Consider the following 15,033-nt stretch of genomic DNA (forward strand, 5'->3'; position numbering starts at 1 on the left):
CTGTAAACACACACACACACACACACACACACACACACACACACAGACGCTTGCCATGAATGGCTGAATCTGATGAAACTATGAGCCCAAGTGGCGCGTATTTTGATCAAACCATGAAAAGTTGATAAGCACATACATAATAAAATTTTTGTTTAGCCATATAGAGCAACAAATTTTTCATTCAGGAAAACAGTGAACATGTGATGATCATTTTAAACAAGACAATCCAGTACCAGAAAGACAAATGCTGCTTGCTTGCTTTCTCCTGTATGTAGAATGTAGATTTATGGTACATGACATGAAAGTAAAAAAGAACTAATTAGGGGAAAGAAAGAAAGCTACAGGGAACAAGGTAGGGCAATGAACAAGGTGAATATGAATGAAGTCTAATGACATGCATAATAATTAAAAATTAACAAATGTATCACTATGTAGCCATGCTGATCTGGAAATCTTTGTAGTGTAGGTTGGCCTCAAACTCTGAGATACACATCTACCTTCGAAGTGTTGGCATTAAAGGTGAGCACCACAACACCTGCCAAATGTTTCCTTTTTAAATACAGCTTTCTGCCAGGTGGTGGTGGTGAATGCCATTAATCCCAGCATTCAGGAGACAGAAGCAGTCAGATCTGTGTGAGTTCAAGGCCATCTTGGTCTATGTAGTGAGTTCCAGGATAAGTTTCAAAGCTGCATAGAGAAACCCTGTCTCGAAAAACAAAATGATGATGATAATGATGAGGATGATAATAAATTAAAAATAAAATAATAGCCTTTTGTTAAAGACTATCAGACTGCTTACTCTGATAACTTAAAGATAGAATAGTCTAAGACGCAAAGCTGTAAGGCAGAGATTATGTTTTTTTACCCTGCTATGAATCATGACCTTGTTTATGGTCCATGCTTCCAGTAGAAAGGAAAAAGCCCAATGAACTTCACCCATCCAGGCCAGGGTCTCCAGCACCCACTTCTGCAAACACAGCAGCTGGCACAGTGCAGGCACAGAAAAGGCCTGTGTAAAGACTGAAATGGCAGAGTCGAGTTCAAGACTTGTGCCTTGTCTCTTGGAGCCTCACTTTCATCTGTAAAGGCAATTGTTTTAGCCACCCCCTCCCCAGTTTCCATGTTCCTGCTGTTCCCAGGGGAAACCAGACAATGCCTCTGGAGTGCTAGCGCCTCAGCCTCCTGACTCTGCCTCCCTCATGAGTCCTTCATCTTGCCCTCCGCCTAGTGCAAAAATAAAATTGTCACGGCAGTAAATAGAATATAAAACAAGTCAATGAAGGCCACGTCTGTCATAAACACACACAGCTCACACGAGAGAGTCTGTATGTTACCCAACTGTGGCATTAATAAGAACACAATAGCACCAGAGAGCATTCATAACTTGTCAAAATATCTCGAGAACACTACTAAATATGAACAAAGCAAGCAGTACGGCTTGACCTTGGCCGTAGAGTTCCAACTTAGACTTCTCAAAATGTCAAAAAGAGAATAGCATATTTTGGGCATCTATGATGACAATAAAAGCCACAAACACCATGCAATGAATTGTATGGTAACTGTTCCTATGTAGCAAGTTGAAAAACTTGGTAAACTGATATGTGCCATTCCCTGAAGGGCAAAATAATAGGGATTAAAAAGTAGAATTCTGGGAAAAGAGGAGCTGTTACTGTCATCTTAAAATCAGACAAGATGTATATAATTCTTGCACTATAGGGGTTCCATCCGTGTTAGATGAGTAAGAAAGATGCCGCAGGCAGTGCACGTTTGGTCTCTTCACTACCCAGAAAAGACCTTGCAACCTTCTAGCAGGAAATAGGCCACCCATGGTCCTTCCTGTCCCCCTCCCCATTCTTCTTTCTCAACTGGGTGAGCACACAATTGGATTAGACCTTGCCATTAGAGAAATCGGTCCCTCGAGAGCAGCTCTGAAATCATTGGAGCAGAAAAGTGAGAAAAAGCCTTTTATGCTTTGTGGATGCTTCTGAAACTATGCACAAATGGAGAGCCAGGACTCGGGCTATGAGCACCACATTAGATCAAGGGATAATAAATGTGTGGATAAACATTTTATTTCATGTCTCGATAATTTATCCCCTCATCCTGTTATCAGGCTCTGTAGACCCCACTTCCCAGGTGAAAACACACATTGGGAGAGTAATTGTCACTCAGGGAAGCAGGCCAGGCGAGACCATACTCATTGGTTACCCTGGTTAGCTCCTCTCGGTCACCCATTCATCGTCATGTTTTTCTTCCTTAATATTGATTTTACAAAGGAGGTCTTTTTATTTTTTAATTTGTCCTTCATAAGTGGTATTGACATAACTGTGTTTCCACTCTTCCTTACGTTGTACAGTAAACATGGTGTCTGGGATATTTCATTTTGTTCCTTAACTAAAAGCCTGGTAAGGATGTTAGAATAGCAATCCAGGGGTCTGGGAAGAATCTGTGTTTTTGAGAGGGTTCCCAGATGCTGGGGACATTTGTTTAAAATCATGCTTAAACTCTCTGATTCCTTTTACTTGTTATAGAACACTGAACAGCCCATGAGGCTGGGGAGCATTCGGAAACCAGTAAATGAGAAGCTCTGTGTGACAGTCAAACAGCAGCCTTGCTACTAGAATAGTGACGACTGACCATCATTACAGATGAATTCCTCCACAAAATTCCAAAAGATAAAAAAGGAGATATTCTGGAAATATGTGTACATTATGTTAAAGGCACATTTTTATTTAATATCAAATACTGTTGTGAGTGGTTACACCAAGGTATAATTATTAATACTTGGGAGATACACACACACACTTGAATTAGTTGAATCAGAAGACAAAATCAAATCAATTATATACCTGTATTCAAAGGGTTTCAAAAAATATCTTGTCTTTATGGCTTAATATTAGCAATTATTAATGAGGTAAAACCTGAACATAATACATTTTACTGAAATAATGAAATCTGATACCTCTGAATTAACTATACATTTTTTTATTTTTTTGGCTTTGTTTTGCATTATCTCTCAAAATGTAGTGTGGACAATGTATTATCCCCAGTATGCCTCTTCTTTTTTTAATTTTTAATTTTTTTTTGTAATTTATTTTTTTACATTCCAATACCAGTTCCCCCTCTTTCCTCTCCTCCTGTTCCCCCCCCCCTACTTTCCATCTGCTCCTTGGAGAGAGTAAGGCCTCCCCTAGGAAGTCTACTAAATCTGTCCCATCATCTTGTTGGAGCAAGGCCAAGGCACCTCTCCACCCCTACACCCTTGTGTCCAGGCTAAGCAAGGTATCTCTCCATATAGAATGGGCTCCTCTAAGTCAGTTTGTGCATTAGAGTTAGATCTTGGACTCACTGCCAGTGGCCTCATATATTGTCCCAGCCACAGCATTGTCACCTATATTCAGGAAGGCTAGTTCTGTCTTACACAGGTTCCCCATTTGTCAGGCCTGAGTCAGTGATCTCTTACTAGTTTGGGTCAGCTGATTCTGTGGTTTCTCCATCATGCTATCGATTGTTCATATTATCACTCCTCTTTCACCACTTTGTTATTTTTTAATTGTTTTATTTAAATCAAAAACAATCTTATCTTACATACCAATTCCAGTTCTCTCTCTCTCCTATCCTCCACTACCTCTCCACCCCACCCTCCATCTACTCCTCACCTCTTTCTTAATTCAAGTTTTCCTCATGCTTGTAAGTCTAGAGAGGACATAGAATGTCAGAATGTGTCTCCTTCCCTCCTTTGCTACTAGCAAATGCACAATCCAGTTAGCAAGAAACACATCCCGCTTCAGCTTCTGTTTGAATACCAGGTCTCTAGCATGCCTCTAGCAGAGCACTGTGCACAAAGATGCTCAAAATGACTGTGAGGTTGATTGAAATGCCCAACTGGTCATGTCAAGGAAAACATATCCATCTACACCATAAAGCATGGGACCAATCTATGTGGCCCCCCAAGAAAAATAACATTTTTTGAAAATTCATATACCGTTAGTCTCTTGCTTAAAATCTCATTCAAACCTCAGATTTTTTTGACTTTGTTCTATGACTATATTTATCAATTATTTATCATCCATAATTGGCCAACTAAGAAACAAAAAACATGAGATCCATAGTTTGGGGATGAGGGCTTGTGAAGAAAAGGGGCTGATAACAGTTATTGGCACTTGGAGAAATTCCAGCTTCCTCAGAACTGGCATATCCCAGTTCAGTAAACTTTTCTCACTTCATAAATATGTAAAATGATGACTTGCTTTGTAGATACCAACTAACTCCATATTTTGAGAAGATTTTTTTTAATGATTTTATTCAACAACCATTATTTTATTTAATATTCAACACAATTTTATTATTTGACCAAGATTCCTAAAATTCATCTTGATTACTCTGGAAATAGAAGAGTGTTTTGAAATCCTACAGTATTCTTCTCTAAGTAGTACTGATATCTTATTACCCAATCACTAATTTTAGAAAAAAAAATTACATCATGGGTGTTTGTCTGAGGCACTTTGTTATAACTTTAATTATAACACTCTAAATACATGTGTTGAAGTGCTAATGCCCAGAACTTGGAATCTGACTCTATTTACAGACATGGCCTCTGTTGGAGTAACTTTTTTTACTAGAATGGCCCAAATCTAATGTGACTGGTATTCTCTCGGGAAGAGGAAAGGAAGACATAGATACACACAAACTGCATACCCAGGGAATACTTAGGAAAGGGCAGGCATTGGTCAGCTTGGACTAGAGGGCTCAGGTAAACCAAGTCAGTCAATACTTGATACTGGATTTCTGGTTTCTGGACCTATAATGAGATAAACTGCTAAGTTACTCTGTTTGAAGTACTTTATTATGGTGGTCCCAGAAAACTATTGCATACCACTCTTTTCAACAGACACAGTTGGACACAGCAGCTAAGTCTACTGACCAGTTGGTACCTGACAGGTATGATTATTCCACTGCTAATACACACCAGGGTACTAATCAACGCACACTGAGGGTGTCTGTCTATCTGTCTATGTCTGATCTGACACATGTCAAACTCCAAGGTCCTTTTGGCTGCATTGTTTTTTCAGTCAAAGAAGGAAAAGGAGAAGGCACCAGAAAGGGAGGAGCCAGGGGCTCTCAACTGCTTTCTTCCTTAACCTGAAACTTCAGAGTTCTGACTTTGGGACACTGATTTTCTGAGTTGCTTTTCTATTTACTTCACTTATGTTGAGAACAGAAAGTGTCTTTGGTCAAGGATTTGTCTTTGTATAAATTTGACTCACCAGCTAAGTTCATAGGCCTTCCAAGAAGTCAGTAAAATGTTCCAAGTCTGTTTGTCTTTAATCCAGCATATGTATATACAGATGTACATTTTACCTAAACCAAGCATAGCTCACAGTATTGGAGTCATTCCTGTTTGAGAACATGCTTTCCTCAAGTCTCTCTTTAAGTATTCATAGCTCACTTTTCATCCAATACCAAATCTTACTTTCTTGGGCATTAATGGTCCTTTTCATAATAGTTTTTAAATAAAACTCTTCCAAAGAGGCCAAGTTAAAACTCTAAGCAGCTAAGTCACTCACCAGGGAAGATTCCCCCAGCAAGATGGCAGACAGCCATGTCTATTTAAGGTAGACTAGATAACCAGGCCTGGAGCCTATCACTCCTGGGTGTAAACATGGCTGTTCAATACAGGAAGTGGTACCTAAGGCCATATTTACAAAAGAGACCAATTACTGTAAAGCATCTTTAGCTTCCCCAAACACTTAGACATCTGAATGTGAAACAATTTAAAACTATTAACATAGCATAGTCTCTTCAATGTTTCAAGCAGTGCTAATATCCCAGTTGGAGTGGGAATCTAACTAAGGAATTATCACCTCCTCAATTAGCATATTATGTGAATATTCTGATCCAGCAAAACATTTAAATCTACTCTTAAAGTTTCCCTACTCTGAGCTCATTTGAGCAGGGCAAGTTCCTATGGTGATTTTTTTTCTTAGTTCTGTTAGCCTTCTGTAAAATGCAAACCTGAGTCAAGTTTTCTTTCCCCAGCTTTCTTGTTAGAAGAGCGCTGACCACTGGCCATAGCACAGGGATTACATGTAAGTTCATATGTCCATCACAGATAGAGCACTTTTGAAAGGAAGCTGACAGCAGTGCCTCCATTCTGCCTCCCAGGTACCACCTTGTGCTGTGGTACCTACTCGTGGGCTTGCTAGCAAGTGTCGTGGCCTTGTGCACTTCCTGAAGTACCAGAACACAGTTACTTCCAGGAAGGAATATTCTGAGGACTGTATAAACTAGACTCCTCCTAGAATAATTTTTCAGTCTGACAATTATATTACATAATTCTCTTAAGCTTCCTCCTTTTGTGCTGGTGAGAAAACACAGCCAGGTGGCTCCCTATTGCTTAAATTTTGAAGTATTATGGTTAACATTACCATGAGTACAAAGGGAGGAAGGGGCATCGTGAAACCTATCTTCAAATGCTCCATCATGAGTTCCTTAGACTGGGCATGTAATAACAAGTTGTTAGTCATTGTCTTTCAGCACTGTCTTCTGACATCTCAATAGCTTTATTTTCTGAATTATTTACATGTCTTAACAATACTACGTTGTCTTTATTTGCCTTCATGATTTTATTGTGCCTAGGCCTTCTGGCTCCCAGGTTTGTAGCAGAAGCATGGCTGGAGAGCATAGTTTCTAGAAGGTGAGACTGGTTTGGGTGAACTGCACTATCTGGGCTTCTTCCTTCTCAGACACTGTTGTTTTTGCTACCTGGTGGTATAGAATGGCACCTGTTATTTAGTATTAATTAGGAGTTCATCATGGGTTAGCATGGCATGCTGACTGGCCTCCTGACAGAGTCTCTGTCTTACATTATTTACAGAATTAGGCAATTACCTCTCAGCCTTGGAATTGGGTTTTTCTAAGAAGAGGAGAGTTGGAAGCCAGGGTGAAGGGCAAGGCCAATTGCACTAGTGTATAAGTTCCATACCTGTCAGATAGCAGGCTTAGGGACAAGGCTTCCCTGTTCAAAGCAGTCTCCCATGTAGTTTCAGGAGACATAGAGTACAGAGTAATTGCTATTTTCCTTTGTTTCTTCAGACATTGAGGGTGTTAGTGCAGATTCTCAAATCCTCTACTGAGAATCCATTCCTCTGTCCTGTGAGACATGAGGAGGAATTTATCTTTTGTAGATAAGGAGGAGATTGTTGGAGTAAGTCCTACCCACACAGACAGAGGCATGAGCAACAGACTTCTGGCAAGACTTATTTCTCCATCCTTATCTTAAGGAGGCATTCAGTTCACTCTGATGGAGTCTGCATCCCATCCAAGGGAAAAGGTACTATTTGAGCCTAGGGATGCCCTGTCATATAACAATATTGTAAATTAAACTCATTTTACTCAAGCATTTGATTCTCCATAATCAGTTTCTTTAAAATACATCTGATTTTGAATATTATATTAAGCAAATTTTAAGTTTACATTAATTTTCTTATTTATTTGCTTTAGGCTTAACTTTGACAGCATATAGGAGACTATATAAACAGAGATATAAATTGGTCTCTACATCCAATCTTGTATCTTTAAGTGAATTATATTTGTATTGCACATGACTAAAAACAAAATTCTAGGCATATTATTAAGTCATTTAATCATTTATAAAGTGACTGATCATTTTTATATCCTAATTACCTTTGTTTTAACAGTTTTAAACCAGTTAGTAACTTTCATAAAATTAGGACTTTATAAATTAAGGTAATTTATCCCTGATACAATTTTGAGCCTTACAAATTACATTTTTTAACTTAAGCTCTTTTAGTACCAAAATAAACTTTAAACCATAAATACATTCCCTGGAGAAACTGGGAACCTCATTTTTATGATACTTTTTATAGTATACTTTTTTCAAGATCTAAATTAATTTAACATATCTTTTACATTAAGTAGCTCATTTTATCACAAAGAGTATAATTACAGAAGAGAATAGTAATATTCATTTTCATAAGGAGACATAAGAATAAAAAGGTGTACAATTAATCTTTACTATAGTTTTGTTATGACTCGGTTTTTCAAAATGGTTAAAGCTTAACAAAAAGATAACAAAGATATAAGTGATTAGATATACATCTTTAAGTCAGTTTTTGTCACCATGAGTAGTCATTATAACCCTAGGATTTTATAAATCTTGATCCTCAAACTATACCATTCTTAAGTTCCACCCTCCAGGTATAGCTAACTCACTCTAGTCTTCTGCATCTTAGTGTTAAGCTTTTGAGGTTTCTGTCTTGATCTGTTACTTAGGAAGAAAATCTCATTTTATCAAACAAAATACATCTTTATCAAAATTATTTTATTTTCTTTTTATCCTATTTTACCAAAAATATGTCTTTATACTTCACATCCTTATTAACATTTTTTTCTATACCTACATACTGTTTCTTTTAACTAAACAAGAGTTGAACCCAAATTGCACATGGAGCCCATGATAGCAAATGACTCTCCTGCACACTTTGAGATTCCCTGCTCACAGACTTTCAACTTTCAACCTTTTCTCTAGCATGTGTCAAACAGACTTCTTCTCTGCTCCTTTGCTCTGAGTTTTACAGTTTTTAACACCCCCACAACCCCCAGTCATACAGGAAGAATACTATATTTCAGCAAATGCTTTGGAGATATCGATAAAGGATCAGGACCAGCAGCTCAGTCTTCAGTGACAGGTTCCTGAGAGAGAGAACTAGGGAATGGGAAAATAAAGAAGATAGGAAAGTTGGGGTCAGAAGGTCTTGTGAAAGCTGATGGCTCATGCCAAGCAAGCTTATTAAGAACAGGTACCTATATAAGGCTTGCAAAGGAAAATCAGCCAAGGTCAGCAGGCAACTATCATACATTGAGACAGTGGGTCAGCAGGAAGCTAATCAAGCAACATTGTATAAAGGGAACACAGGATATATCAAGTATGTCATAGACCAAGCACACAATGACCTTGGGACTGATGGCCCTTTATGGGAAAAGAGTTGAGTTCCCAGGATTTAAAGTCACAGCTCCCCCAAAGCCCTGGTCCCAAGTTGTACTGGCCTTGCCAGGCAATTGTTTTGGTTATATATTCTGCAATTATCTTGGTTAGACTGCTGGGTCAATGTCAGAGTCACAGGAAACCCCCAGACATAAGGCAGTTATATAGGCTGGGCCCTGAACAAGGTGCCTGAGCAAAGATAAAACGGAGTCAGGGTAAGATTAGGACAGGGAGGCATTACCTCCAACACTTTAGATTTCAGGGCTTGAGTTTAAAGATCTTTACATCATTTTCAAATCATCAACTCAAAAAAAAAGGAGGGGGGGAAGGTTTAAAGTGACCATGAAGGAACCTTAAAGGCAATTATAACCTTATAATTAGAAAGGGACAGTAACTGAACCCCCAGCATCCTAGAGAAAATATGGAAAGACAAATGAAACCATCGACAAAGCCAACCTCTGTGTCCTAGAACAGCTTCATCCAAACATAGACTGTTGAACTCCATATACAGATGCCATGCTCAGTACCTGTCATACATACCCTGCTACTGTCATTGTTACCTCTACACACGTCTTTTCCTTGCAGCAACTGCCAACATTAAGCTTCGAGTATTTGATTAGGAAACCCCCTTCATTTACAAATGCTGGCATGAGGCTAACCCACACAAGGTCCTCAGTCTCCCTATTGGTGCTATGTTTCAGAAGGCATCAACTTGGATGCATTTGGCAAAACCACTTGCCCCCAAAGGAGCTCATATTCATGAATATACAGTTACAAGCCAAAGCACCAGACCTCCAACACTGTTTTCATCTTGATCCTGAGCCATGCTGTGCACACTCTTCCATTAGATCCTCTTCCCGCTGCCATTTAGCTAAGGATTCTGTTACATCCATCTGCAGAAGCAATTTTATTGTCCAGAATGAAAAGTAATGGAGCTCACCCAAAACCAAGATTTCGAGGTTGGAAGCTCGATGCTTCTTAACACTGGCAATTAGGTTAAAAGAAGAAAATTTGTGTTCCCAACTCTGAAATATTCTGAAGCAATCATTTACTTAATATTTTGCTAAATTACCCAGGGTTGCAGTTTTGATTAGGAAAGCAAAAGAGAAGCCTGCAGGTGGCCTGTACAGCTAATTTCAGAGCTAGCTCTACTAAACTCAGGCAGTGGTCTTAGAGAATATTAACAGGGCTGAAAACCACAGTGCCCTCAAGCTGTTCACCTGCCACAGAATTTAATGTATTTTATATCTCAGCTAATAGACTGAGTCTCATCCATGAGGTAAATATAATGTGGGAATGTTGTCTTGTTTTTATAAAGAGGAAAGCACCAAAGACAGAAGATTTATACTCATAAAATACTCAGTTATTACAACTGAGTTCAAGCTTGGGCAGTGCAGTGTCTCATCTGTCATGAATTTCAGCTTATGGGATATGATTAATCATTGGAAGATCAAACGTGCAGCCTGAGTATACATGAAGACAAACAAACAAAAAGCGGATCAAACAGAAATTTTCAGGGTGATAAATGTAGCAGTTGAACTTCAGGGGCCATTCCCTGGTTGCCTGGCATTCACAGACTGGAATATTTTTAATCTAACAACCCCACTTACATGCCTCCAATATTCAATGAGGTTGGCAAAGCAAATAGAGCCAGAACTGGATAACTCTGAAAAATGTTTCATGTTAGTGGTGACAGAGAAAAGGCTAGGAGCGGTAAGCAGCCTTTGAAAAGACAAATAAGATGTAAGCGAATCAAATACGACATTACAATAGAGAGGAAATTGAATCCATCTGCACTAGATAAGGGAGGCTTCGTGATTCACAAGCACCATGGCTCTGCCTTGACATCAGAAACTGATGAGGCCACCCTGCTCTGGAAGACAGATTTAGCATGCAAGGCATTGTTCTAATGTGTTCTCAAATGTGTGGAATATACTTCACAGATGGCAGTAGAAGGGTATTTTTATCTTCAGACATCCGTAACAAGAAGGAACATAATTTTCACCGAGAGGGAAACCTGGAATAAGTTTTATATCGTTTCATCTTCTCTACTCATTTGGCAAAATTAGATTCTCAGGAGGCAGTGGGAGAGCCAAAGACACTCAGAGCTTTTATAAGTCACCTTGGTAGGAATGAGTTCATTACAATCAATACAACAACTGGGAATGTGTTGTCCATAGGGCTTTAGGGAAGATAGGCTCTAAACATTGGAGACATGACCAAAGATTTCAATGAAGTTTCACTGGCTCATTTGGTTAATCTCTCCTGCCAAAAACTATTTTTTTTTTTTAAGTACATTAAATTCTCTCGCAGAAACTGACTATTTTTTTCTGTTCACCCCCTCTTTGTAAGTTTGGAGGTCTGAAAAGCAACTCCTAGACCCACACATTCCCAGCTTCTGATGTGTACTTGCTCTTTCTGTCATCTCTTCTTACTTGATCCTACAAACTCCCCATTTGCAAATAATCCAGTGTCACACATACCACAGAATGCTCTGGTGATTTCTCCAGGACAGAGTTACCTCAGATTCTGATTTCCTGTGGAGACAGAGCTGCAGCTGTGTTGGAGACTGCCTTCAGAATACACAATCAATTACTGTACTGCAGTCCTTTTGAGAACGTGTTGTTTTTTTTAGGAAAGAGTTTCCCCAAATGACCTTGAGTCACCCCCCACCCCTAGTACACAAAAGAGCGCTTATTTTCTTTTTCCCAATTACAGGCCAACACCTTGCAAATGAGCTGTGCTTGCTTCACTGGGTTCACTGCTCTAAGTAAGGCACTAGAAAAGAGGGTTCAGTTGAGGTGGGCATCTCAGAACAGGAAAATGCCAGTATGCTTGTCAACCTGTTAAAGTCCTGGTGCTTAGTTCTGACATCCTAGTCATTCAAGTCTCAAAAAATAGTTTCCTGAGATACTTGGTGGTAACTTTCAGTATTTTAGCCCCTAATTCTACAAGAGATGGGGTATATACTCAAGAAAACAGACTCATATTAATTGAATTGTAAATTTAAATTGTAGGTCCATCACCAAGATATAAGAAGGCCCTTCTTTCCTACTGCTACAACACAATTATGTCCACAACATTCAGTGCTGCCTCTCCTCTAACACCCTTTTCTTCCCTCCATTCACTGATCGTCATAGCATTAATAGTTACAATTTTAGCACTCACTGAACTCTTTATGAGATGTATAACATTCAATAAGTGACGTGTGGCAGGTAGGAGCCATACACTCAGAAGGAACATCCCTTGTATGGTCTCATCCAGCTCTCAACAGCCCCATAGCATGTGATCTTAACTTAAAAGACACACTCTGTGGCTTATGAGATCAGTGCAACTGTTACACCATTGCACAGCTAAGGGCAGGAAATCACCACTGATTCTAAGAATGATTCAACTTCCTACACTGTTGTTTCTTTAAGGTTACTCTGATACAAAAAGAATGTGAACTTTACAGCCATATGCAAACACTGGCTTTTATTTTGCTGGGGAATAAAGACTGATTGCAACCTATGGTGACAGAAATTGTGTCCCTGGGGGAGTTGATGGCCACACTTAGCCAGTGTACCCATTAAATGCAAACTAAAGTCCAAATCCATGGTCATGAATATTTCTTGTGGTGTTGCCATCCTGCTTTCCAAAAAGCACATTTCTGCTCTGTGCCATTGCTGATTCTCTTCTGTACCTGGGACAAGTGTGTACTCCTTCCTCTGTCTTCTGACATTGCTCAGAGTCCTGGGTCCTTCCTACTTCCTAGAAAGCATTTCTTGACCCTGCCTAGTTTATTTCCCAACAGACTTCTTCTACTTAAGTGACATGGTTTCATTGTGTGTAAAGAAGTAGAGAAAGTATTATTTATGGCACCAGAGCCTAGAAAGGAAAATCTCTTTCTGTAAGGAGAAAGCATCCTAAAATTGACAGGGATAGAAGATGAGATCACAAATGCTGTGAAGGAAAGGGCTATTGCTGGACATGAGATGACATAAGAAAAGTTTTGCCCTGAAGAAGGGAAGAAAGAAAGGATGAAGGGAGAACAATGAAGGAAGAGACTAGGTAATATTCACGATATCCCCCATGAATACCTAGGATTGTTGGTACATTCTAGAAAGACAAAAATAAATCCTAAAATGTGTAAATTTTTTACTTGGGAACATGTACAGACTTAATCTTGTATTCTAGAAAAGAGGAGTAGAAAAAGGAAGTGTTAATATTGGAGTCAGACTGTAAGGTGTCAGCTCAAATATACTCAGACACAGAACTAGAAATTTCAAGGCCCTGCTGCCTAAAACTCTATCAACAGGAAGATCCAACCTGACAACTAGCTTATCCTTTCATTATGGGTCCAACTCTAGTTTGTCTTCATCATAATTAATTAAGCATATATCTTCCTCTCACATGAACTCATGTCTCCTGGGACAAAGAGCCATTACTCTATCTCCTTATACAAGTAAGACATGAAATACTTGCACATGAAAAATCAAGAGCTGTTTTGCAAACAGAACTATTGACATGAACAGTCTCAAAACATTCAGAAACTCCATAAAGATTACTTACAGATGTGGTTTTCAGAAGTCAGCCAAAATATGAATAGAGGAGAAGATAAGGCAGTGTACAGTAAAAATTTGAAGCAGTACTCCAGTATGGACCAGCATGGACCAGTATGGACCAGCATGGGCCAGAACAAACCAGCATAGACCAACACAGACCAGCATGGACCAGCATGAACCAACATGCATCAGCACAGAATGTGATGTCAACATATAGAAGACAGGTTCTGAGAATGTTTCTCCCATTGGCCTCTTGGTCTTCAGACAACTAATCTGTTAAAGGAGGTAATTATTTGATGAGAAGTAGCTACCCTGTATGTTATATAACATTTAGTAGTGTTCCCAACCTGTGCTGTTCCCATTATATGCCTGCATTTCCAACATTTCCATTCTGTACCAGTAACATCTACCAGTTGTGACAATCAAAAAATAATGCCTTCAAATATCAGTCTCTGTAAAGAAATGCTTCCTCATTTGAGAAATCCAGGCACCAGTGCTAAAGACTTATAGCATACCTACACCAAAACAGGGTCCCAGCACTTAAAGAAGGTAGAGAAACACTTCACCATGAAATAACTGGCTCACATTTTTTCACCTCTTGCTCCTTGTGACCAACTCCAGTCTTTGTTTCAGTCCTAGTCTTACTCTCATCAGTTCCCAGCCCTGTCTCATGTTCAGTATGGTGACATTCGCATGGGTTAGGATGAACATGACAGCTTCCTATACCTCTTATTCTGATAACCAAATGGTCAGTTTATCTTGAATGCATTAAATATTCCATTAAAATCCAAGCTCAAGAACTCATTATTTTCTGATTCAAGGACTGTGACCCTCCCAGTCTTCTGGTTTTCCATTACCCCTCCTGATATTCATTCTTTCCCTGAACAATGCTGTGCTTAAGAGTGTAACAGGCATGTTAACACAGATGATCACCATGAAGTTTGCAGCTCTTGGGGATTAATCTATAAATAGAAGTCACTACTGGATCCCTACAAGCATTGTGTTAGCTATACAAGGGCATTTCTTCTCTTCCTCATTATCTACAAACTGCCAACAAGAGAAGGCTTGGTGGTATCAAGGAAGATGGTGGCACTATCTTCAGACTTTTCTAAACAAATCCCAAATAAATATGCAAGACAGTAACATTCTATAGTGCAATATGCTGGATTATTTGGTCTACAGAGTAAGTTCTTGGACAGCCAGGACTACACATAAAACCCCTATTTTGAAATACAAAAAAAAAAAAAAAAAAAGACTCCCCATAGAGACAAGCAGCCAGAAACTGGCACTGTGACCATGTCAATCACTTTCATATAGATAAAACATAAAATGGAAAGAAAGTGGAGGAAACTATGAATTAGTGAGTAAAATCTCCATCCTCTCAAAACTTGCAGAGTTCATTCTTCAACCACCAGAGATGAGCCAATGAATAACTCAAGAAGGACTCATGTTACATATGAATTATAAGCACTCAGGATTTCT

The sequence above is a fragment of the Phodopus roborovskii genome, unplaced genomic scaffold, assembly GCF_943737965.1.
Source record: "Phodopus roborovskii unplaced genomic scaffold, PHOROB, whole genome shotgun sequence".
In the NCBI taxonomy this organism is placed as follows: domain Eukaryota; kingdom Metazoa; phylum Chordata; class Mammalia; order Rodentia; family Cricetidae; genus Phodopus; species Phodopus roborovskii.